Source organism: Astatotilapia calliptera, chromosome 3 (genome assembly GCF_900246225.1).
Source record: "Astatotilapia calliptera chromosome 3, fAstCal1.2, whole genome shotgun sequence".
Taxonomy (NCBI): Eukaryota; Metazoa; Chordata; class Actinopteri; order Cichliformes; family Cichlidae; genus Astatotilapia; species Astatotilapia calliptera.
Window position 1 is genome coordinate 22,895,054 of NC_039304.1, and position 18,086 is coordinate 22,913,139.

Below are 18,086 nucleotides of genomic sequence, written 5' to 3' on the forward strand. Positions count from 1 at the left end.
TGTACACACAATCACACTCCCCAAGCGTACTCTACAAACCGGGTCTAGGTACCCTTGCCCCTGGAGGGGGGAATTGCACCCAGACCCAGGTGGTGTTACCCTTTTCCCTGCGGTGGGGAGAGGCAGACCACCCCGACTCCGCAGCAGCAGGGAGGCCCCACACCCCAGACCGCAGTCGGACGGCCAACTCCTCCTACTAGCCCTCCCGCTCCAGCAGGCCGCAGAGAATGGGGGTGGGCTGCCCCTTCCTTGAAGAGCCAGTAGATGTTGAAGCCCAAATTCTCCGCAGAGCTCTCTGCCGGGAGAGAGTGATTAGAGCGCGTTCGGACATTTTATCATTTCCTGGTGATCTCCTGTGTGAACGTTACCGTTTTTCAGCACAATCTATAATTCATTTGAATAACATCCTCAGGCCTAATATTGCTCATGTGACACATCGCGGACGTTCTCTCAGTTCTGTACATATTATTTGTATTGCACTTCGGTTTTTTGCAAACGGGAGCTTTCTGTATAATATTGGTGACGCTGAGCACGTTTCCAAGGCTACCGTCTGTCGGGCAGTCAGGAATGTTACAGTTGCACTGAAACGTCTCCTGTACTCGTTTGTGGTGTTCCCCGGTCATAGACCCACAAGATTTATCAAAGAGGGATGCCACAAAATTGCAGGTATCAGGATGAACAAAACTCAATTCATGATGTGGTGATACTTGAACTACTACTTAAATTTTACATTTATTCTCACGGTTCCCAGGCGTGATTGGCTGTATAGATGGCACTCACATTCCAATCATTGCTCCTTCAGTAAATGAAGAAGACTATGTGAACAGGAAGTCTTTCCACAGCATTAATGTACAGGTACATAGTTCCCTGTAGCATTTCAAACTAACAAATTATTTCATTATAGTAATGGATGCTAATTTGTGTTCTCTGCACTGTGAAGATCATATGTGATGCTGCCAACATTATCACAAATGTGGAAGCCAACTGCTCAGCCTCTGTGAGTGGTGGTGGTGGAGGACCCCCACCTGTTTTTCGGGCCTCCGCTTTTTTTTCTGTTGGCTATAACGGGTCACATTTGAGCATACAGAGTAAGCAAATATGTACTTGTAATGTGCTCAGATAATTTCAATAAGTGCTTACAGAGGGGAAATTAATGTAGCCTCTAACTGCAATTGATTTACATCGGACAAACAGACCAAGCACTATGGCTCATAATACAATTACACCTTACCTGTTTGGACTATATTTTTATATTTCATTTTTACTTGCTGCCAGGAACGTTTGGGGCCTGTTGGGTTGCACCTGCGCTCACATCACATCACAAAATGAAATGTATAAAATAAAAAATAAAATATAATAAAATAACGTGTTAAATGGGTGGAAATCCCTCGATCAATGTTTAAATTAACACTCACGCATTGACTCTGTCGGCTTTGTTTTGCCATGCATGCTCCCTTTCTTTTGCAGCTGAGGCTGTGTTACTTTTTTCCCGCAAAATTTGCATGTTATCGGCATATGCTGCCATCAGAATTTCGGCCTCAAGCGCTGTAAAAGACATTGACCGCGCCTTCTTTCCCTCTTCTTTCCCTCCGTTGTGTTTATCATCAGCACCGACACATTAAACTGCTTAAACATTATAAATGTCTTCAAGCTCACACTGAGGCCTGTGGGGCACTCTCAGCCACTTAGACAGTTCACACATTTATGTGTATTTGTACATGAATATTTCATACTTTAAGGGTGCCTGTTTATTTAAGGGAGATGAACAAAATACATTGGAATTGTACATAATCACATCACAGATGATAAACTAAATAGATTTTAAGTAGATGCTTGTGCATTCTTAAAGTCTCATATGTTGCATTGAACTATGTGATCTATTCAAAGCCTCCCAGTCAGTGCTGTTCTCCATGCCTGTCTGACTGTACACGATGTTATTAGCACAAACACTTTAAAGGTATTATTTAGGACTTCAGCAATAATACAGACAGCAATGTAGTTAGCAATAAAACAGTTTAATTGGGAATTAACAAACAACAAACAAACTTCTGTCTCCTATTTTTTGTCACACAGGAAAGAAGCATCAATATCTGATGAGAAGACATTTCCTTTTTGGGGGTTTTTCCAACAGGAGATGAATATCTCTAACAAGTTGATTTGTTCACATTTTCACATCTTCATTTTTAAGTGAAATGTGCATTTTGAGTTTATACACTATATGCATATAAGGAGCTTTAACACCAATGATAACTACCCTCATAAACACTGCATGCATACAGCATTCAAATGGATTTAAACTGCAGTAGCTGCATAAATGAGGACCAATGAACTGTTACTGTTTCCTTCCTGTCACAGATGTAGTCACTGAGTTTGCTGCTGCTCCTTTGCAACGAGATGATGATACACTAAAGACTGATGCACAAAATCTATACACTGCTTCAAATATACATTGAATACATTTGGTGTGAAGCCCCGTATCAGCTGATGAACACAAACTTCATACTTACTGATGTTCATGTAAATGTTCACAGCAGGTGTTGGTAATCCATGCACTTTCACAGAAGTGAAATGATTAACTAAAAATACTTTTACATTGTAATCAACAAAGCAGAGTGTCACTAATTCAAAGTATCTCATTAAACTAATGCAGACTCCTTTAACATATCTTTACCTTATGGTGAAATTTTAGTTTGGTCATAAGTTCACTCACAGGAAGTAAGCGCGCACAAGTTAAAAAGGAAATGGTGTCCTTAACCAGAAGTGACTGTGAGACAAGATGAAGTCCTCTCTCAGCTCCTCTCTGTTTTCTTACAAGTATTCGTAACTACTGTATTAATAAATAATGAAATTGTTTTGCAGTATTCAGTTACTCAGTAATGTTGCTAAGATTGTCTAACTTTATAATGACAGTCTGTTCAAACTTCAGGAGATAATCATTTAGTTTCAAAAACAGAAAGAAACTCAATGACAAAAATCTGATTAATGACATTTACAAACATTTCACTCTTGTACAAACTGTTTTCAGTGAGATCAGATGAAGTAAATTCAGATGATGAAACTCAGTTACACAGCTACATTTTTGCATAGCAGAGCACAGCTGCAAACACAGCAGCTGTTTATAGACTTGAATGTGTCTTACAGAATTAGAGGTATACGTATCACAGATCAAATAAAGGAAGCAACACAAGAATCAAGGCTGAGTTGCCATGGAAATCTGATTACGTACAGTTACTAGTGAAATACAGTTGTGCTTACTTCCCTCCTCGCTTCATAAGATGGTGGACTCCAGCTCATACTGAGGCGATTTGCCACAGAGTGTCAAGAGGAGGGAATGAGAATCAGCACCGACAGCTCTGAGCTGTGATTTTCAGCTCAGAAACGATGAAGTTCTAACTGTGGTTTAGGGATGAGTTGTGGCCCAAAACACAGGCGAGTGTGGAGTGAGAGATTGGCAGCAGGATTGTGTGATACTGGATGATATACAGTGATGGACAATTTCGACACATGTTTAAATATTATGAGAGAGATTATTATAAAAGAGCTGTCATGAAAAAAATGACCTAAAACTCATTTTGAACCTTTTAAAAAGATGATTAAAAACATTTACAATAAAATTTGAATATTTATAAGAAATCAAACAAAATGACAGGAGAAAGAGTATGTGCAGTTATTTACACTGCAGGATTAACCTGGTCCTGGACTAGTTCTTTTAAACAGTCATACAAGACATCTGATGTTTGCCTGAATAGGAAGTCTCGCAGTGTCACTTCTCATGACATGGATGAAGTGCTGCACAAGATTGTCTTTTGGAAAGTGGAGAATCACACAGGGTGATCTGCAGGTGGTTCTTGTGGAGTCTTGGTTTTTGTTTTGTGTTTTTTTTCCATTAAATGGATTTTTGTGGCTGGGTCAATCAACCACTAAGATGACACTAAGAACCCAAATTAACAGTATTTCTGTCCTGCCTGGAAAGGCAGGGCTCAATGTCTACTCACAGTTCTTTAGTGACACACAAAACTCACACCATGCATAGACATCCACTGCTGAGTTAGTCTGCAAGGTGGCTCTTACTATATGTTAGTTAAAACTCTGTGCTCTGGACCATATACCATATGCTCAATAGTGCAACGGTGGTCTCTCGCCACAAGGGGGATCTCCCACACAGTTGACAGCCTTTCCAACAATTTCATTGATACATACATATGAAATGAAAATACACATTTGTGCTAAAAGTTCTATGTCCTATTTTACTATTTGTACATGTTTACTTTTATGGCTAAAAGTCTAGATTTTGCCATTTGGACATTTTTTCTTTTGTTGTTGTTTTTTTGTTCATTTAACTCTGTTTCACAAGTCTGACACATTTATTCAGCATGTAACAGCTACAAAAAACTGATCTATGGTATATATTTGAAAGAAACATAAACTCAGACTATCAGGATCTTTGAATTCAAAATCTCCTTTTCACTAAAAGTGACTTCAAGTTTTTAAAAGACTTTAAAGAGAAAAAGAGAGCGAAAAAAACAGCGCTGCTGTTAAGATTTTAGAGCTGTGGCTGAATTTGGATTGACATCATTGTAGTCAGAGCTCTCCTCTGGGTCACCACGTTGCCCTGTTGAGGTGATCAAATGAAAGCATTTCAAAACAAACTCCCTCTGTTTTGTCCACAAATGCATTTATTATCAGAGAGAATAATTACCAATGTATATTTTGCATTTCAAATCTCACATTTTGTGCACCCACTTGTCTTGTTAATGACTTTGAGAATCCCAGATGTGACATTGGTGTAATCACCTTCTGCTGGACATGAAATAATAATCTTATTGACTTTCATGTTAAACACAGTTTTTGTATCATCATCCAGCTTCCACAAGCTCTATATTAATGAAAGTGTAAACTTTACCATTTTCAGTGTTTTCACATCTTCTGACTGTCTCATAGACACAACGATCACCTGCAGGTCAGAGAAAATCAGTCACCTCATGTCTGTGATACTAATTTAAACACAAATGTTCTTGCAAATAACATTTATATTAAAAGCTGCAGCAGATGTAATAAGTACAGTCTTGTTGCAAATAGCATCAGAAATTTTGAAACTACATGAAAAACTAACCATGAAGAAGAGAGGAGTACACTTGCTGCTGATCTTCATCCCGATTGAGCGTCTGCTCATTAGCAGCACCTTTATTAAAAATTATAAACAATATGTTTGTTTTATGTTCTTGTGGATTATACATTCTTGTGAACAGTTCACAATTCATGACCCTATGCTGCATCTGTTTATTTAGTCATTTTAAAAAATAAAATATCTAATATCAGAAGAAGAAAAAAAACAAAGTCTCACCTTTCAACTTTTTGCAGCAATACAACAAGAGCAGGAGGAAAATCAGTGTAATTCCAGAAATTAGTCCAACGATCATCAGAACAGGAAACAAAGAGATTTCAGCAGTGGGGACATCTGCTGTAGTTGAGAAACATATTTAAAAAACTGGACTGAATAAGTCTGGACTGGACTATAAGTTATTATAATAACATGAGAGAAACAGATAATACACCAATGTCTGCCAGGTGCAGCCCAAACACTCTCTCCTGTGTAATTTACTCCCCATAGAAACGTTAAGCTTCTGTTTCAAATCATACTTGGGTATTGTGTCAGCATTGTGCTCTTTTTTTTTAGTCTTTTTTTTAGTCGAGTTAGTCTTGCGAGATCTCGCAAAAGTCCGTCTTAATTTTTTTTTCTCCCATGACCCCTGCGGGGCTCCGTATTAGTCCCACACATGGGAAATTTTTTGGTCACGGCACAAAGTACAAGACGTACCCAGAACCGTTCCCTGTGGGGCCTCCGTACTGCAGACGACCCTGTCCGACACACAGCCCTGAGTTCTTACATACTGTGGTCGGTCGGTGAGGTAGTTCAGTATCCATGTAGTGAGGTGATGGTCCACTTATGTATTCTCCAGCTTGTCTTTTAGAATTGTGGGAAGAATGATGTTAAAGGCAATGGAAGAATCAATCAAAGAACTTGATTCTCACAGCGGTCTTCCGGTGAGAGAGGAAATGACGTAGGAGGTGAAAGCACAATACCAGTAATATTCACCACCTCCAAGCCTCCCTACTCCTCGCCACCATCCTAACTCTATTTTCCTCTCTTCTCAGTTAACCTTCAGACGTGCCTGCCTGTAAATCACTGTCTAGGTACACAACCTCGTAACCACACCACCCATGCCACACCCTAGCATATTCTATGTCTCCCTGTGCAATATACTAGTGTGTGTTTGCAATAAACCCTGTTAAATGTTTTTGCCATTTCTGCCGTGGTTCTCGGCGTGCATTGTGACAGTTTGGTCTTGCTTTATATGCATTCATGGCTACATATTTATCACTGTTTCTTTGCAGGTTTGAATTGATTGAAAATTAATTCTAAAAGTACTACATCTATTAAATAGTATAGAGTATTGCAGGGAGGTGCTGGTGAAGGATGCTTTATTATGTCAAAATTTCAGGACACGCCAGGATATGCAGGTATAAAATAGCTCTTATTAATCACTTTATTGGTGTTAAAATACGACGTTAATCACTGTCAAACTATGATACCTTCATGACATCATGTGACATCTTTCATGAACTCAGTGAAAGAAATGACAATAAATCATGCTTTTTGCAAGCTGCCAGAAACAAAGTACCTCGTAATGCATTTGAAAATAATATGACAATAACACAATAATAAACAAAACACACAAGTCTTTTATATATTCTTAAACTTCAAAAACAGTGCAATCTCCATCTCATTTTCTTTTTCCCGATGATTTGTTAAATTCAGAAGAAATCAGTTCTGCATTGTCCTCCGTTCAGTTGATTTTTGCAGAAAAAGTACAATTACCAAGAACTGCTAGTCTTACTTCAGAATAAACTGTTTCCTCAGCTGCTGCAGGAGCTGATTTTCCTGCAAATGAAGAAAAGGGTGACTGCTGGTGACATTAAAACTGATGACTGCAAAGCTTTCATTGTTTTTGTTTTTTTTCTTTGAATTTCCCAATAAGAAAGCAAAACAAATAAGGTACTACTTTACTCACCTTTGACTCTGGCTTTAGCTTCATTGTGGGAGATCTGTGCGTACAACACATTGCCATCTAAAAGAGGATGGACAAATAATCAGGATCCAAAGAAATGATGACGTGCTTTAATTTTCTTGACATTTACATTTTCTTTCAGTCAACACCAAACCCATCACATGAACTGACTGCTGGAGCTTCTTGCTCTAAAGAATAAGATTTTATGATAACTTTTTATCGTTCATTTAAGTGTCAGATCAGTGCAACCTTCCTTCCTTCCCTGGTTAGCAGGGCCACTGTCAGTGGATCCTTCCACCCTAACACTAAACTACAGTATGTTATATTTTTATAACATAAAATCCTTACCTTCCTTGGTGAAGTTTTTAAGCTCAATCAAAGAATATGTGAAATCTCCAGATTCAACTAAAAGAGTTACACATTTATACATAAATGATCATAATCACAGTTTACACATGTATAATTCACTGCATATACTTCAGCATTTTGTGTGTCATCGTGGTCTTCGACTGATTAATCGAGACAAGCTTCACCTATACAAATCAACTAAATGTTAGATTAATGATTAAAATTTCTATATTTGGATTTGATCATCTTTTAAATAAACTAGCCAGAATGTCACATGCATAACAAAATTAATAAAACTTATTGTGGATAAGGCTGACCTGGGAGAGCAGGAGCATGTTGACCATTTTGAGATTCATCCTGGTTGATCATGTGGTTCGTTGCAGAGCTCTGATTTGTGCTCCCAGTTCTGGTGGGACACATAATGTAGTAAAACTTCAAAGAAACACAGGATGTAATTCTAGTTTGATAAAATGGGAGAGGGGAGATTTGAACCAACCTCATAAGGAAGGAATCTGTAAAAAAGACAATTGCATTGATTTATTGTATTGTGTTACTGGTGCAGTAACAGTACATGTAGTCTTCATATGTGGTTCTGGATAACTACATCATATTCAGTCTAATATTAGATGGATAATGGTCTCACCCCTTGAATATTTGAAGTAATACAACAGCAGAAGAAGAAGAAAAAGTAAAACTCCACAAATGAGTCCAATGATCAAAGGAGTGAGAAATGATGAGTTTTCAGAGTGTGTAATAAATAACAGGTTCTAATAAGATGCTGTCATGGTTCAGCTCAAAAGGCATGATAATAATAATGGAAGAGGCACAACTTCAGCCAAAAATGACTTCTTTTTTTTTAACAATAATTAACTTGTTAGTCAGTGTTGCCATTGTGTCAAGTAAGAAAGCTGAGACACCCAGCTCGCAAGTGCTCCACAGAGACTGTCCATGTTCTCCTAACTTCACAAATTAAAACCAACCTATCAGAACCTGTGCTATTGACACAATCACTTTATTACAGCTCTTTGTCAAATGTACAGACAGTTGTTTTATGAGCTTGTTTAATAGAAAAATGAATATTGTAGTTAGAAATATACACTATACACTTACAAAATGATATGTTCTTTTAGACTTAGAATTAATCTCTTAAAAATACATAGGAGCACACACTGGTTTGTGAAAGTTGTCAAGTTGCACTGCCTCCTTGAGTACAGTAGTCGAGATGGACCATTCTGCCTAATCGCTGTTTATGTATGTGGCTAGAAACCAGCCATATATGCAGAACGGTAAGGGTTGAGGAGAAGAGAACTCTATACCAGCTGAAGGTTCATGACACAAAGTGGTGACAAACTGTCTACAATGAGGCTACTATCAGCTGCAGCTCTTTGTCTGACTAACAATGTAACATGCTTTGTAGACCATTGAATTCATCCTGTGCTGACCATTATGACATTTGTCAAATGGAGATCACACAACAAACATGACTTACTTGATGCTGACAATGTGAAGGCTTCACTCCACTCTGTTGAAGAATATGAGTCATCTCTGCGTCGCCTCTTACACATGTAGTCTCCACTGCTGGACTCAGAAACTCTGAATGTCACATCATTATTGTGTGTCCACTGTGTGGGTGTCCTGGGTCCTCTCCATTCATACTCCCACTCAGTGGTTTCACCTCCTTCCTGCACCTCACATGTCAGAGTGATCGTCTCACCTCTGAATATCTGAGGCCAGTTGGGTCGTTGTTTTACAACAACTTTATTGGAAACTGTTCAAACATATTAACAGTTGAGATACAAACAGAAACATGAAATCAACACAGAAAACTTCACATTGTACGTTTGATAATCATGAGTGAATGTATATTTCAAACTAAATGACTGAACTCACAGGTTTTCTCAATGGTGACATCATCACTTATACCAGTGTAGTAAACTGGGTTTCCTCTTGTTCCTCTGCAGCTGTAGATTCCTCCTTCAGATACTCTGATATCTCTGTTTTGTTGATCTCTGATTTTACCTTCAGAGGTTGTTTGGGTTTGTCTGAACCACTCATATTTCCATCCATCAGAGCTCTGCACAGAGCTGGTCAGTGTCACACTGCCCCCTACTGGTATGATTGTTGTTGCTGCTGTCAGTGTGGTCTTGGGATTATCTTCTGTTACGCCAAACCAGAAAAAACTAAATCAGGTTTTTTTTTCTCTTTCTCTCCAATTACAGAATCATCCATCCACTCTCTTCTACTTATACAATTCACGGTCAACCCACGCAGACATTGGGACACCATTCAAATTACACACAGAAAGGCCCTAGTACCCAGAACCTTCATCTTGTGAGGCAACATTGCTGACAACTGTTTTGACCATGCTGCCTGGAATTGGAAAAAATATTCTCAGTCTCTGGCTCAATATGGGATTACTGTGACAATTATTCAATTTAAAAATCTCTAAATCAGCAGTGTAACAGTTTTTCAGTTGACCTGAAAAAGTCACACTGAATGTAAACTAATACAGTTACATTCACTGCTGAAGGAAACACAATGATGGTTGAAGAGGCATCTGTCTGATTTCAGTCAGCACAATTTCTGTAAAGCTTCTGATGTTTCTTTTTTCTCTCTCTTTTAAGTGAAATTTTATCTGTAATTGATATTATTACACATTAAAACACACACCTTTAGTAATGGTAGATTACAGAGTCTGTCACAATTTTAGCATTGCTTATAATGTAAAAAAGGTAAAATACAGTAATGTAAGTCCAGTAATTTATAATAAATAAGTATTTGCAAAGAAATCATACAAATATGTAGTGGTGATGTTCATTAAAGATTTACCTAAAACAATTACAGAGACAGTATTACTGTTCTTTGTCTAATGTGAATTCTTCCTGCAACCAGAGCACTGATATTCACCACTTTGACCTGCAAATTGAATTTCAAAAAGGTGGATTTTGTTCAGGTTGTAGGGAACAAAGTCTCGACCATCCTTGTTGATAACCGTGGCTCAGGGGGTTGGGAATCGCATCTGTAACTGGAAGGTCGCCGGTTCGATCCCTGGGCTCTCTGTCCTGGTCGTTGTGTCCGTGGGCAAGACACTTTACCCTACTTGCCTACTGGTGTTGGCCAGAGGGGCTGATGGTGCGATATGGCAGCCTCGCTTCTGTCAGTCTGCCCCAGGGCAGCTGTGGCTACAACCGTAGCTTGCCTCCATCAGTGTGTGAATGTGAGAGTGAATGAATAGTGGCATTGTAAAGCGCTTTGGGTGCCTTGAAAAGCACTATATCAATCCAATCCATTATTATTATTATTATTATTTTGTATTCCCAGTCAGTGTCTTCTCCTTCATTCATGTCACATATGAACATAGCAAATTCTTGGATGAGAAAACTGGACCATCTGGGTTCAATATTTAGCACAGCATCTAGATTCAAACACAGCCACACCATTAGAAATGTAAAAGATGTTTATGTAGGATGTAGGGTCTGCATGTTCATAAAATAAGAATTATGCCGAGAATTAAAAAAATAAAAACAGAATGGAAATAACTTAAGAATGATGCAGTATGTCAAAATTAACCTTTGCTATAGAAATTATTAAAAAAATGAAAACAAAAAACTGTTCAGTCACCTTGAGCATGTCCAGTGCACAGGAGCGTACAGAGCACTACAATAAAGACAGATACTTAAGACATTATCAAACTAAAGACACTCAAATATTGCATAAATAAAACAGTGCTGATAATGACCCACAGCTTTTTTACATCTTGGCTCATGTGATGAGGCACATGATCCATAGTGAGTTAACGACCTCCTTAAGCTGGGCTTGCATCGTGCGATTTTTGGCCCATTTTGGGCCGATTTTTTAATCGTACGACCGTTTAGGTGATCGGCCCGATTTTGGCCTTCATCATGCATCGTGTAGTATATGTGGGGTAACAAGAAGCAATTAAAACCTCACGACCAGCTCCCGATCATCAATCGCTTGGTCGGAAGGATTTCAAACCGGTTTGAAATCCTCATGACCGTCGTGAGGATGTCACCGCAGCTGCTCACACTGCGCATGCGCAAACACATAAATGTTGGTGAAAAAGACGGAACAGCACAGCAGTGCAGGTGATCTGGACACAAGCGATGGAGACACTTGTAGAACTTTGGAAAGCTCATCCGAGCCTTCAAAATTATCACGACCACAACAACCGTGAAAACAGTTGGATTTACATTGCTGCTCACTCACAGCTGCCTGGTCAATGTTTTTCATTAGCAATTTAGCAAAGTTGATGGTGGTGGTGTGAGTCTGTGTGACTGAAAGACAGAGAGGGAGAGCGACAGAATTTCTGTTATAACCTTAATTTTATGGAGGCACAGTGTGAGCACTCAGGTCGGATCAGAGCATCGGGCCATATAGTGTGAGACCCTGCATCGTGACCTACGAACTTCTAACCCCTGCAAGTCAATCGTACAGTTTGAGCAGAAGCTGAATAATGCGACTGAAAAAAATCGCACAGTGTTTGCCCAGCTTTAAACGAGAACTCCCACCGAGGAGACTCAAATATGGCATAAACAAAACACTCAGGGTTTTACCAGTGCCTACTATGATTGGTACAAATGACTGATGCTCTGTTCTTCTTACTAAAACATGTTTATGGATCAGTATGAATCAAACAATAGAAGTCAGTGATGTACTCACAGAATAGGCCCAGCTCACAGAGCAAAGTGGCTCCCATCCTCACATCCAGCAGTGACACGTCTGAAAACTTCTACAACTTTCTGTAAAGAGAGAGAGTGAAGCAGCAGCATAGCAGATACCAAAGAGCTGTAACATACATCTGCTGATTGCTCTCAGATAAACATGTTAAATACTCTTTGTCATAAACAATTAGTAGCATGTCTTTTTTTCCACAAATGCAGTTTTTACATAAACCACTATTCAAAGCTAAGATTAGCTAACTAACTGAACCAAACCAGATGTAAAATACCTCTCCAAATAAACAATAAATCAATTTCCATCTAAAATGAGAAAGAAATCTGCCCATGGTGCACTCCACTTAAGACAGCCAGGACATGCTCCAGCCCTCCTGAGACCCAAAGTTTTAACATGGTAAAACATGGATTCATAGACGATTAAAGCATCGTTGACAGATATGTCATACTCACTTATGGTACTGCTCACAGCAGTTGATGGTAATCCATGCACTCTCTTAGACAAAAATCCTGAGCTTCGCTAATGTGATGTATCCTATTACTCCACTGCAAACTCTTTTATAATACAATTCTGATTTGGTCATAAGATCTCCTACAGGAAGTGACTGAGCTTGAGAAAAATAAATACAGTGTCCTTAACGGAGTTAGAAGAACAGAAGATTTCTGAAAAGATTCAAACATACAGCTCTGCTATCACTTCCAACATAAATGAAGATGGGAAACTAAACAGCAGTGACATTTGTAAGGTTACTGAAGTTGGGTTAGGTGGTAGCCCACACCCCCCGCGCACACGAACGCACGAACACATCCTCCAACCACACACACTCATATTTTGCTCCATTGCGGTTTATTTCACACCTCAAACATTTAGTAAACAATTAAGCAAATACAAGTAATCTGCAGGTAGTAGGAAAATAAACTACTAACTCTTTTACGCTGCGTCCACACCTACACGGGTATTTTTGACAACGCAGCTGTTTTGTCCACACGTAAATGGCGTTTGTAATCACCAAAAACTGAAATTTTTTAAAACTCCTTTTTTGCATTTACGTGTGGACAAGGAATACAGAGTTCGTCATGCAACATCAAAGGTATGTGCCTTTTTTCACATCGCCACGTTATTGTTTACATGAGATGAATTGCTATCAATAAATTTTTCAAAAAATGCCTCTCTGTGCAAAATGGGTTCAAAACATAAACAACTGTTGGATACTGTTTGTCCGTGATTTAGACAGGGGGAACAAATTGTGGCAGGATCAGCCTGATATTATTTGTATCCCGCTGTAACTTTACTGTATAAAGAGCTAACAGCTCCAAAATGTCCAAAGTAGTTAGTCATTACAACAACGTGTGTGTGAACTAAAAATCAAGAATGTGGGATACTGTTTGTCTGTGATTTGGAGAGCCCAGCGCTGCTCCCGACGCAGGGAAAACCAATTCTACAGGGGAGACCTACCTTGGCACTTGTGCAGGTGAAGCCAAAGGGCAGATATGCTTCACCATATTTTCTAGTCTTTGGCTTAGAATGAAGTTGCTTTGGAAACATATTCAGTTATGCAAGTTATGCAGGCTTGTTTGCACAACAAGGCTAAATAATTATATAAACTTTTCTGAATCTAAATATTGTACTTTGGTAGAATTAAATAATAAGTGTAGTGCAGGTCTATGATGATTTTTAGTGCTACTATGATTCTGGTTCTGTCTTGGTTAAGTCCTCAGTAGTTCTGATTTTGAACTGTTGTAGACCTGTTTTAATTCCGGATCAGTTCTGGGTCTGGTTGAATTGGGGTTTAGTCCTCGTGTCTTGATACAGCCCCGACTTTGTTCTGCCTTGCTGCTTAATTAAAAAACTAGTTTAAGGTGTCCTGCACATGTGAAATATATTTTTTTCCTATGTGAAGTCATTCTTTTTTGAACAAAACTCAAAACAGAGCATATTAATCTTTCAGTCATTTCTACCCCCCCCCCCCCAAGAAAAAAACAAAAAATCCCACATGCATACTACCCTTTTGTGCTAAGCCCCGGGTGTTTCAAATGTCTGGCTCCGCCTCTGCCACACATAGGAAGGAAGATAGATCAACGAGGAAACAGCACACAGGAGGGAGACATGGCTTAACCTAAATAACGTGAAGAGACAGGGGGACGCAAAACAGAACACACCGATGTCAGACATGGGCCTTCAAAGTAAAACAGGAAACACAGAGACTGTCCATGTTTTCCTAACTTCACAAATTAAAACCAACCTATCAGAACCTGTGCTATTGACACAATCACTTTATTACAGCTCTTTGTCAAATGTACAGACAGTTGTTTTATGAGCTTGTTTAATAGAAAAATGACTATTGTAGTTAGAAATATACACTATACACTTACAAAATGATATGTTCTTTTAGACTTAGAATTAATCTCTTAAAAATACATAGGAGCACACACTGGTTTGTGAAAGTTGTCAAGTTGCACTGCCTCCTTGAGTACAGTGGTCGAGATGGACCATTCTGCCTAATCGCTGTTTATGTATGTGGCTAGAAACCAGCCATATATGCAGAACGGTAAGGGTTGAGGAGAAGAGAACTCTATACCAGCTGAAAGTTGATGACACAAAGTGGTGACAAACTGTCTACAATGAGGCTACTATCAGCTGCAGCTCTTTGTCTGACTAACAATGTAACATGCTTTGTAGACCATTGAATTCATCCTGTGCTGACCATTATGACATTTGTCAAATGGAGATCACACAACAAACATGACTTACTTGATGCTGACAATGTGAAGGCTTCACTCCACTCTGTTGAAGAATATGAGTCATCTCTGCGTCGACTCTTACACATGTAGTCTCCACTGCTGGACTCAGAAACTCTGAATGTCACATCATTATTGTGTGTCCACTGTGTGGGTGTCCTGGGTCCTCTCCATTCATACTCCCACTCAGTGGTTTCACCTCCTTCCTGCACCTCACATGTCAGAGTGATCGTCTCACCTCTGAATATCTGAGGCCAGTTGGGTTGTTGTTTTACAACAACTTTATTGGAAACTGTTTACACATATTAACAGTTGAGATACAAACAGAAACATGAAATCAACACAGAAAACTTCACATTGTATGTTTGATAATCATGAGTGAATGTATATTTCAAACTAAATTACTGAACTCACTGGTTTTCTCAATGGTGACATCATCACTTATATCAGTGTAGTAAACTGGGTTTCCTCTTGTTCCTCTGCAGCTGTAGATTCCTCCTTCAGATACTCTGATATCTCTGTTTTGTTGATCTCTGATTTTACCTTCAGAGGTTGTTTGGGTTCGTCTGAACCACTCATATTTCCATCCATCAGAGCTCTGCACAGAGCAGGTCAGTGTCACACTGCCCCCTACTGGTATGATTGTTGTTGCTGCTGTCAGTGTGGTCTTGGGATTATCTTCTGTTACCAAACCAGAAAAAACTAAATCAGGTTTTTTTTTTCTCTTTCTCTCCAATTACAGAATCATCCATCCACTCTCTTCTACTTATACAATTCACGGTCAACCCACGCAGACATTGGGACACCATTCAAATTACACACAGAAAGGCCCTAGTACCCAGAACCTTCATCTTGTGAGGCAACATTGCTGACAACTGTTTTGACCATGCTGCCTGCAATTGGAAAAAATATTCTCAGTCTCTGGCTCAATATGGGATTACTGTGACAATTATTCAATTTAAAAATCTCTAAATCAGCAGTGTAACAGTTTTTCAGTTGACCTGAAAAAGTCACACTGAATGTAAACTAATACAGTTACATTCACTGCTGAAGGAAACACAATGATGGTTGAAGAGGCATCTGTCTGATTTCAGTCAGCACAATTTCTGTAAAGCTTCTGATGTTTCTTTTTTCTCTCTCTTTTAAGTGAAATTTTATCTGTAATTGATATTATTACACATTAAAACACACACCTTTAGTAATGGTAGATTACAGAGTCTGTCACAATTTTAGCATTGCTTATAATGTAAAAAAGGTAAAATACAGTAATGTAAGTCCAGTAATTTATAATAAATAAGTATTTGCAAAGAAATCATACAAATATGTAGTGGTGATGTTCATTAAAGATTTACCTAAAACAATTACAGAGACAGTATTACTGATCTTTGTCTAATGTGAATTCTTCCTGCGACCAGAGCACTGATATTCACCACTTTGACCTGCAAATTGAATTTCAAAAAGGTGGATTTTGTTCAGGTTGTAGGGAACAAAGTCTCGACCACCCTTGTTGATAACTGTGGCTCAGGGGGTTGGGAATCGCATCTGTAACTGGGAGGTCGCCGGTTCGATCCCTGGGCTCTCTGTCCTGGTCGTTGTGTCCGTGGGCAAGACACTTTACCCTACTTGCCTACTGGTGTTGGCCAGAGGGGCCGATGGCGCGATATGGCAGCCTCGCTTCTGTCAGTCTGTCCCAGGGCAGCTGTGGCTACAACCGTAGCTTGCCTCCATCAGTGTGTGAATGTGAGAGTGAATGAATAGTGGCATTGTAAAGCGCTTTGGGTGCCTTGAAAAGCGCTATATCAATCCATTATTATTATTATTATTTTGTATTCCCAGTCAGTGTCTTCTCCTTCATTCATGTCACATATGAACATAGCAAATTCTTGGATGAGAAAACTGGACCATCTGGGTTCAATATTTAGCACAGCATCTAGATTCAAACACAGCCACACCATTAGAAATGTAAAAGATGTTTATGTAGGATGTAGGGTCTGCATGTTCATAAAATAAGAATTATGCCGAGAATTAAAAAAATAAAAACAGAATGGAAATAACTTAAGAATGATGCAGTATGTCAAAATTAACCTTTGCTATAGAAATTATTAAAAAAATGAAAACAAAAAACTGTTCAGTCACCTTGAGCATGTCCAGTGCACAGGAGCGTACAGAGCACTACAATAAAGACAGATACTTAAGACATTATCAAACTAAAGACACTCAAATATTGCATAAATAAAACAGTGCTGATAATGACCCACAGCTTTTTTTACATCTTGGCTCATGTGATGAGGCACATGATCCATAGTGAGTTAACGACCTCCTTAAGCTGGGCTTGCATCGTGCGATTTTTGGCCCATTTTGGGCCGATTTTTTAATCGTACAACCGTTTAGGTGATCGGCCCGATTTTGGCCTTCATCATGCATCGTGTATATGTGGGGTAACAAGAAGCAATTAACACCTCACGACCAGCTCCCGATCATCAATCGCTTGGTCGGAAGGATTTCAAACCGGTTTGAAATCCTCATGACCGTCGTGAGGATGTCACCGCAGCTGCTCACACTGCGCACGCGCAAACACATAAATGTTGGTGAAAAAGACGGAACAGCACAGCAGTGCAGCGTGTGATCTGGACACAAGCGATGGAGACACTTGTAGAACTTTGGAAAACTCATCCGAGCCTTCAAAATTATCACGACCACAACAACCGTGAAAACAGTTGGATTTACATTGCTGCTCACTCACAGCTGCCTGGTCAATGTTTTTCATTAGCAATTTAGCAAAGTTGATGGTGGTGGTGTGTGTGTCTGTGTGACTGAAAGACAGAGAGGGAGAGCGACAGAATTTCTGTTATAACCTTAATTTTATGGAGGCACAGTGTGAGCACTCAGGTCGGATCAGAGCATCGGGCCATATAGTGTGAGACCCTGCATCGTGACCTACGAACTTCTAACCCCTGCGAGTCAATCGTACAGTTTGAGCAGAAGCTGAATAATGCGACTGAAAAAAATCGCACAGTGTTTGCCCAGCTTTAAACGAGAACTCCCACCGGGGAGACTCAAATATGGCATAAACAAAACACTCAGGGTTTTACCAGTGGCTACTATGATTGGTACAAATGACTGATGCTCTGTTCTTCTTACTAAAACATGTTTATGGATCAGTATGAATCAAACAATAGAAGTCAGTGATGTACTCACAGAATAGGCCCAGCTCACAGAGCAAAGTGGCTCCCAT

General features: G+C 39.3%; 1 pseudogene; it reads right to left on the bottom strand.

Annotated features, from left to right (window-relative positions):
- The window catches only part of LOC113013691 (Fc receptor-like protein 4), a 30,145-nt pseudogene extending 12,059 nt beyond the window's left edge, over nt 1–18,086 (bottom strand).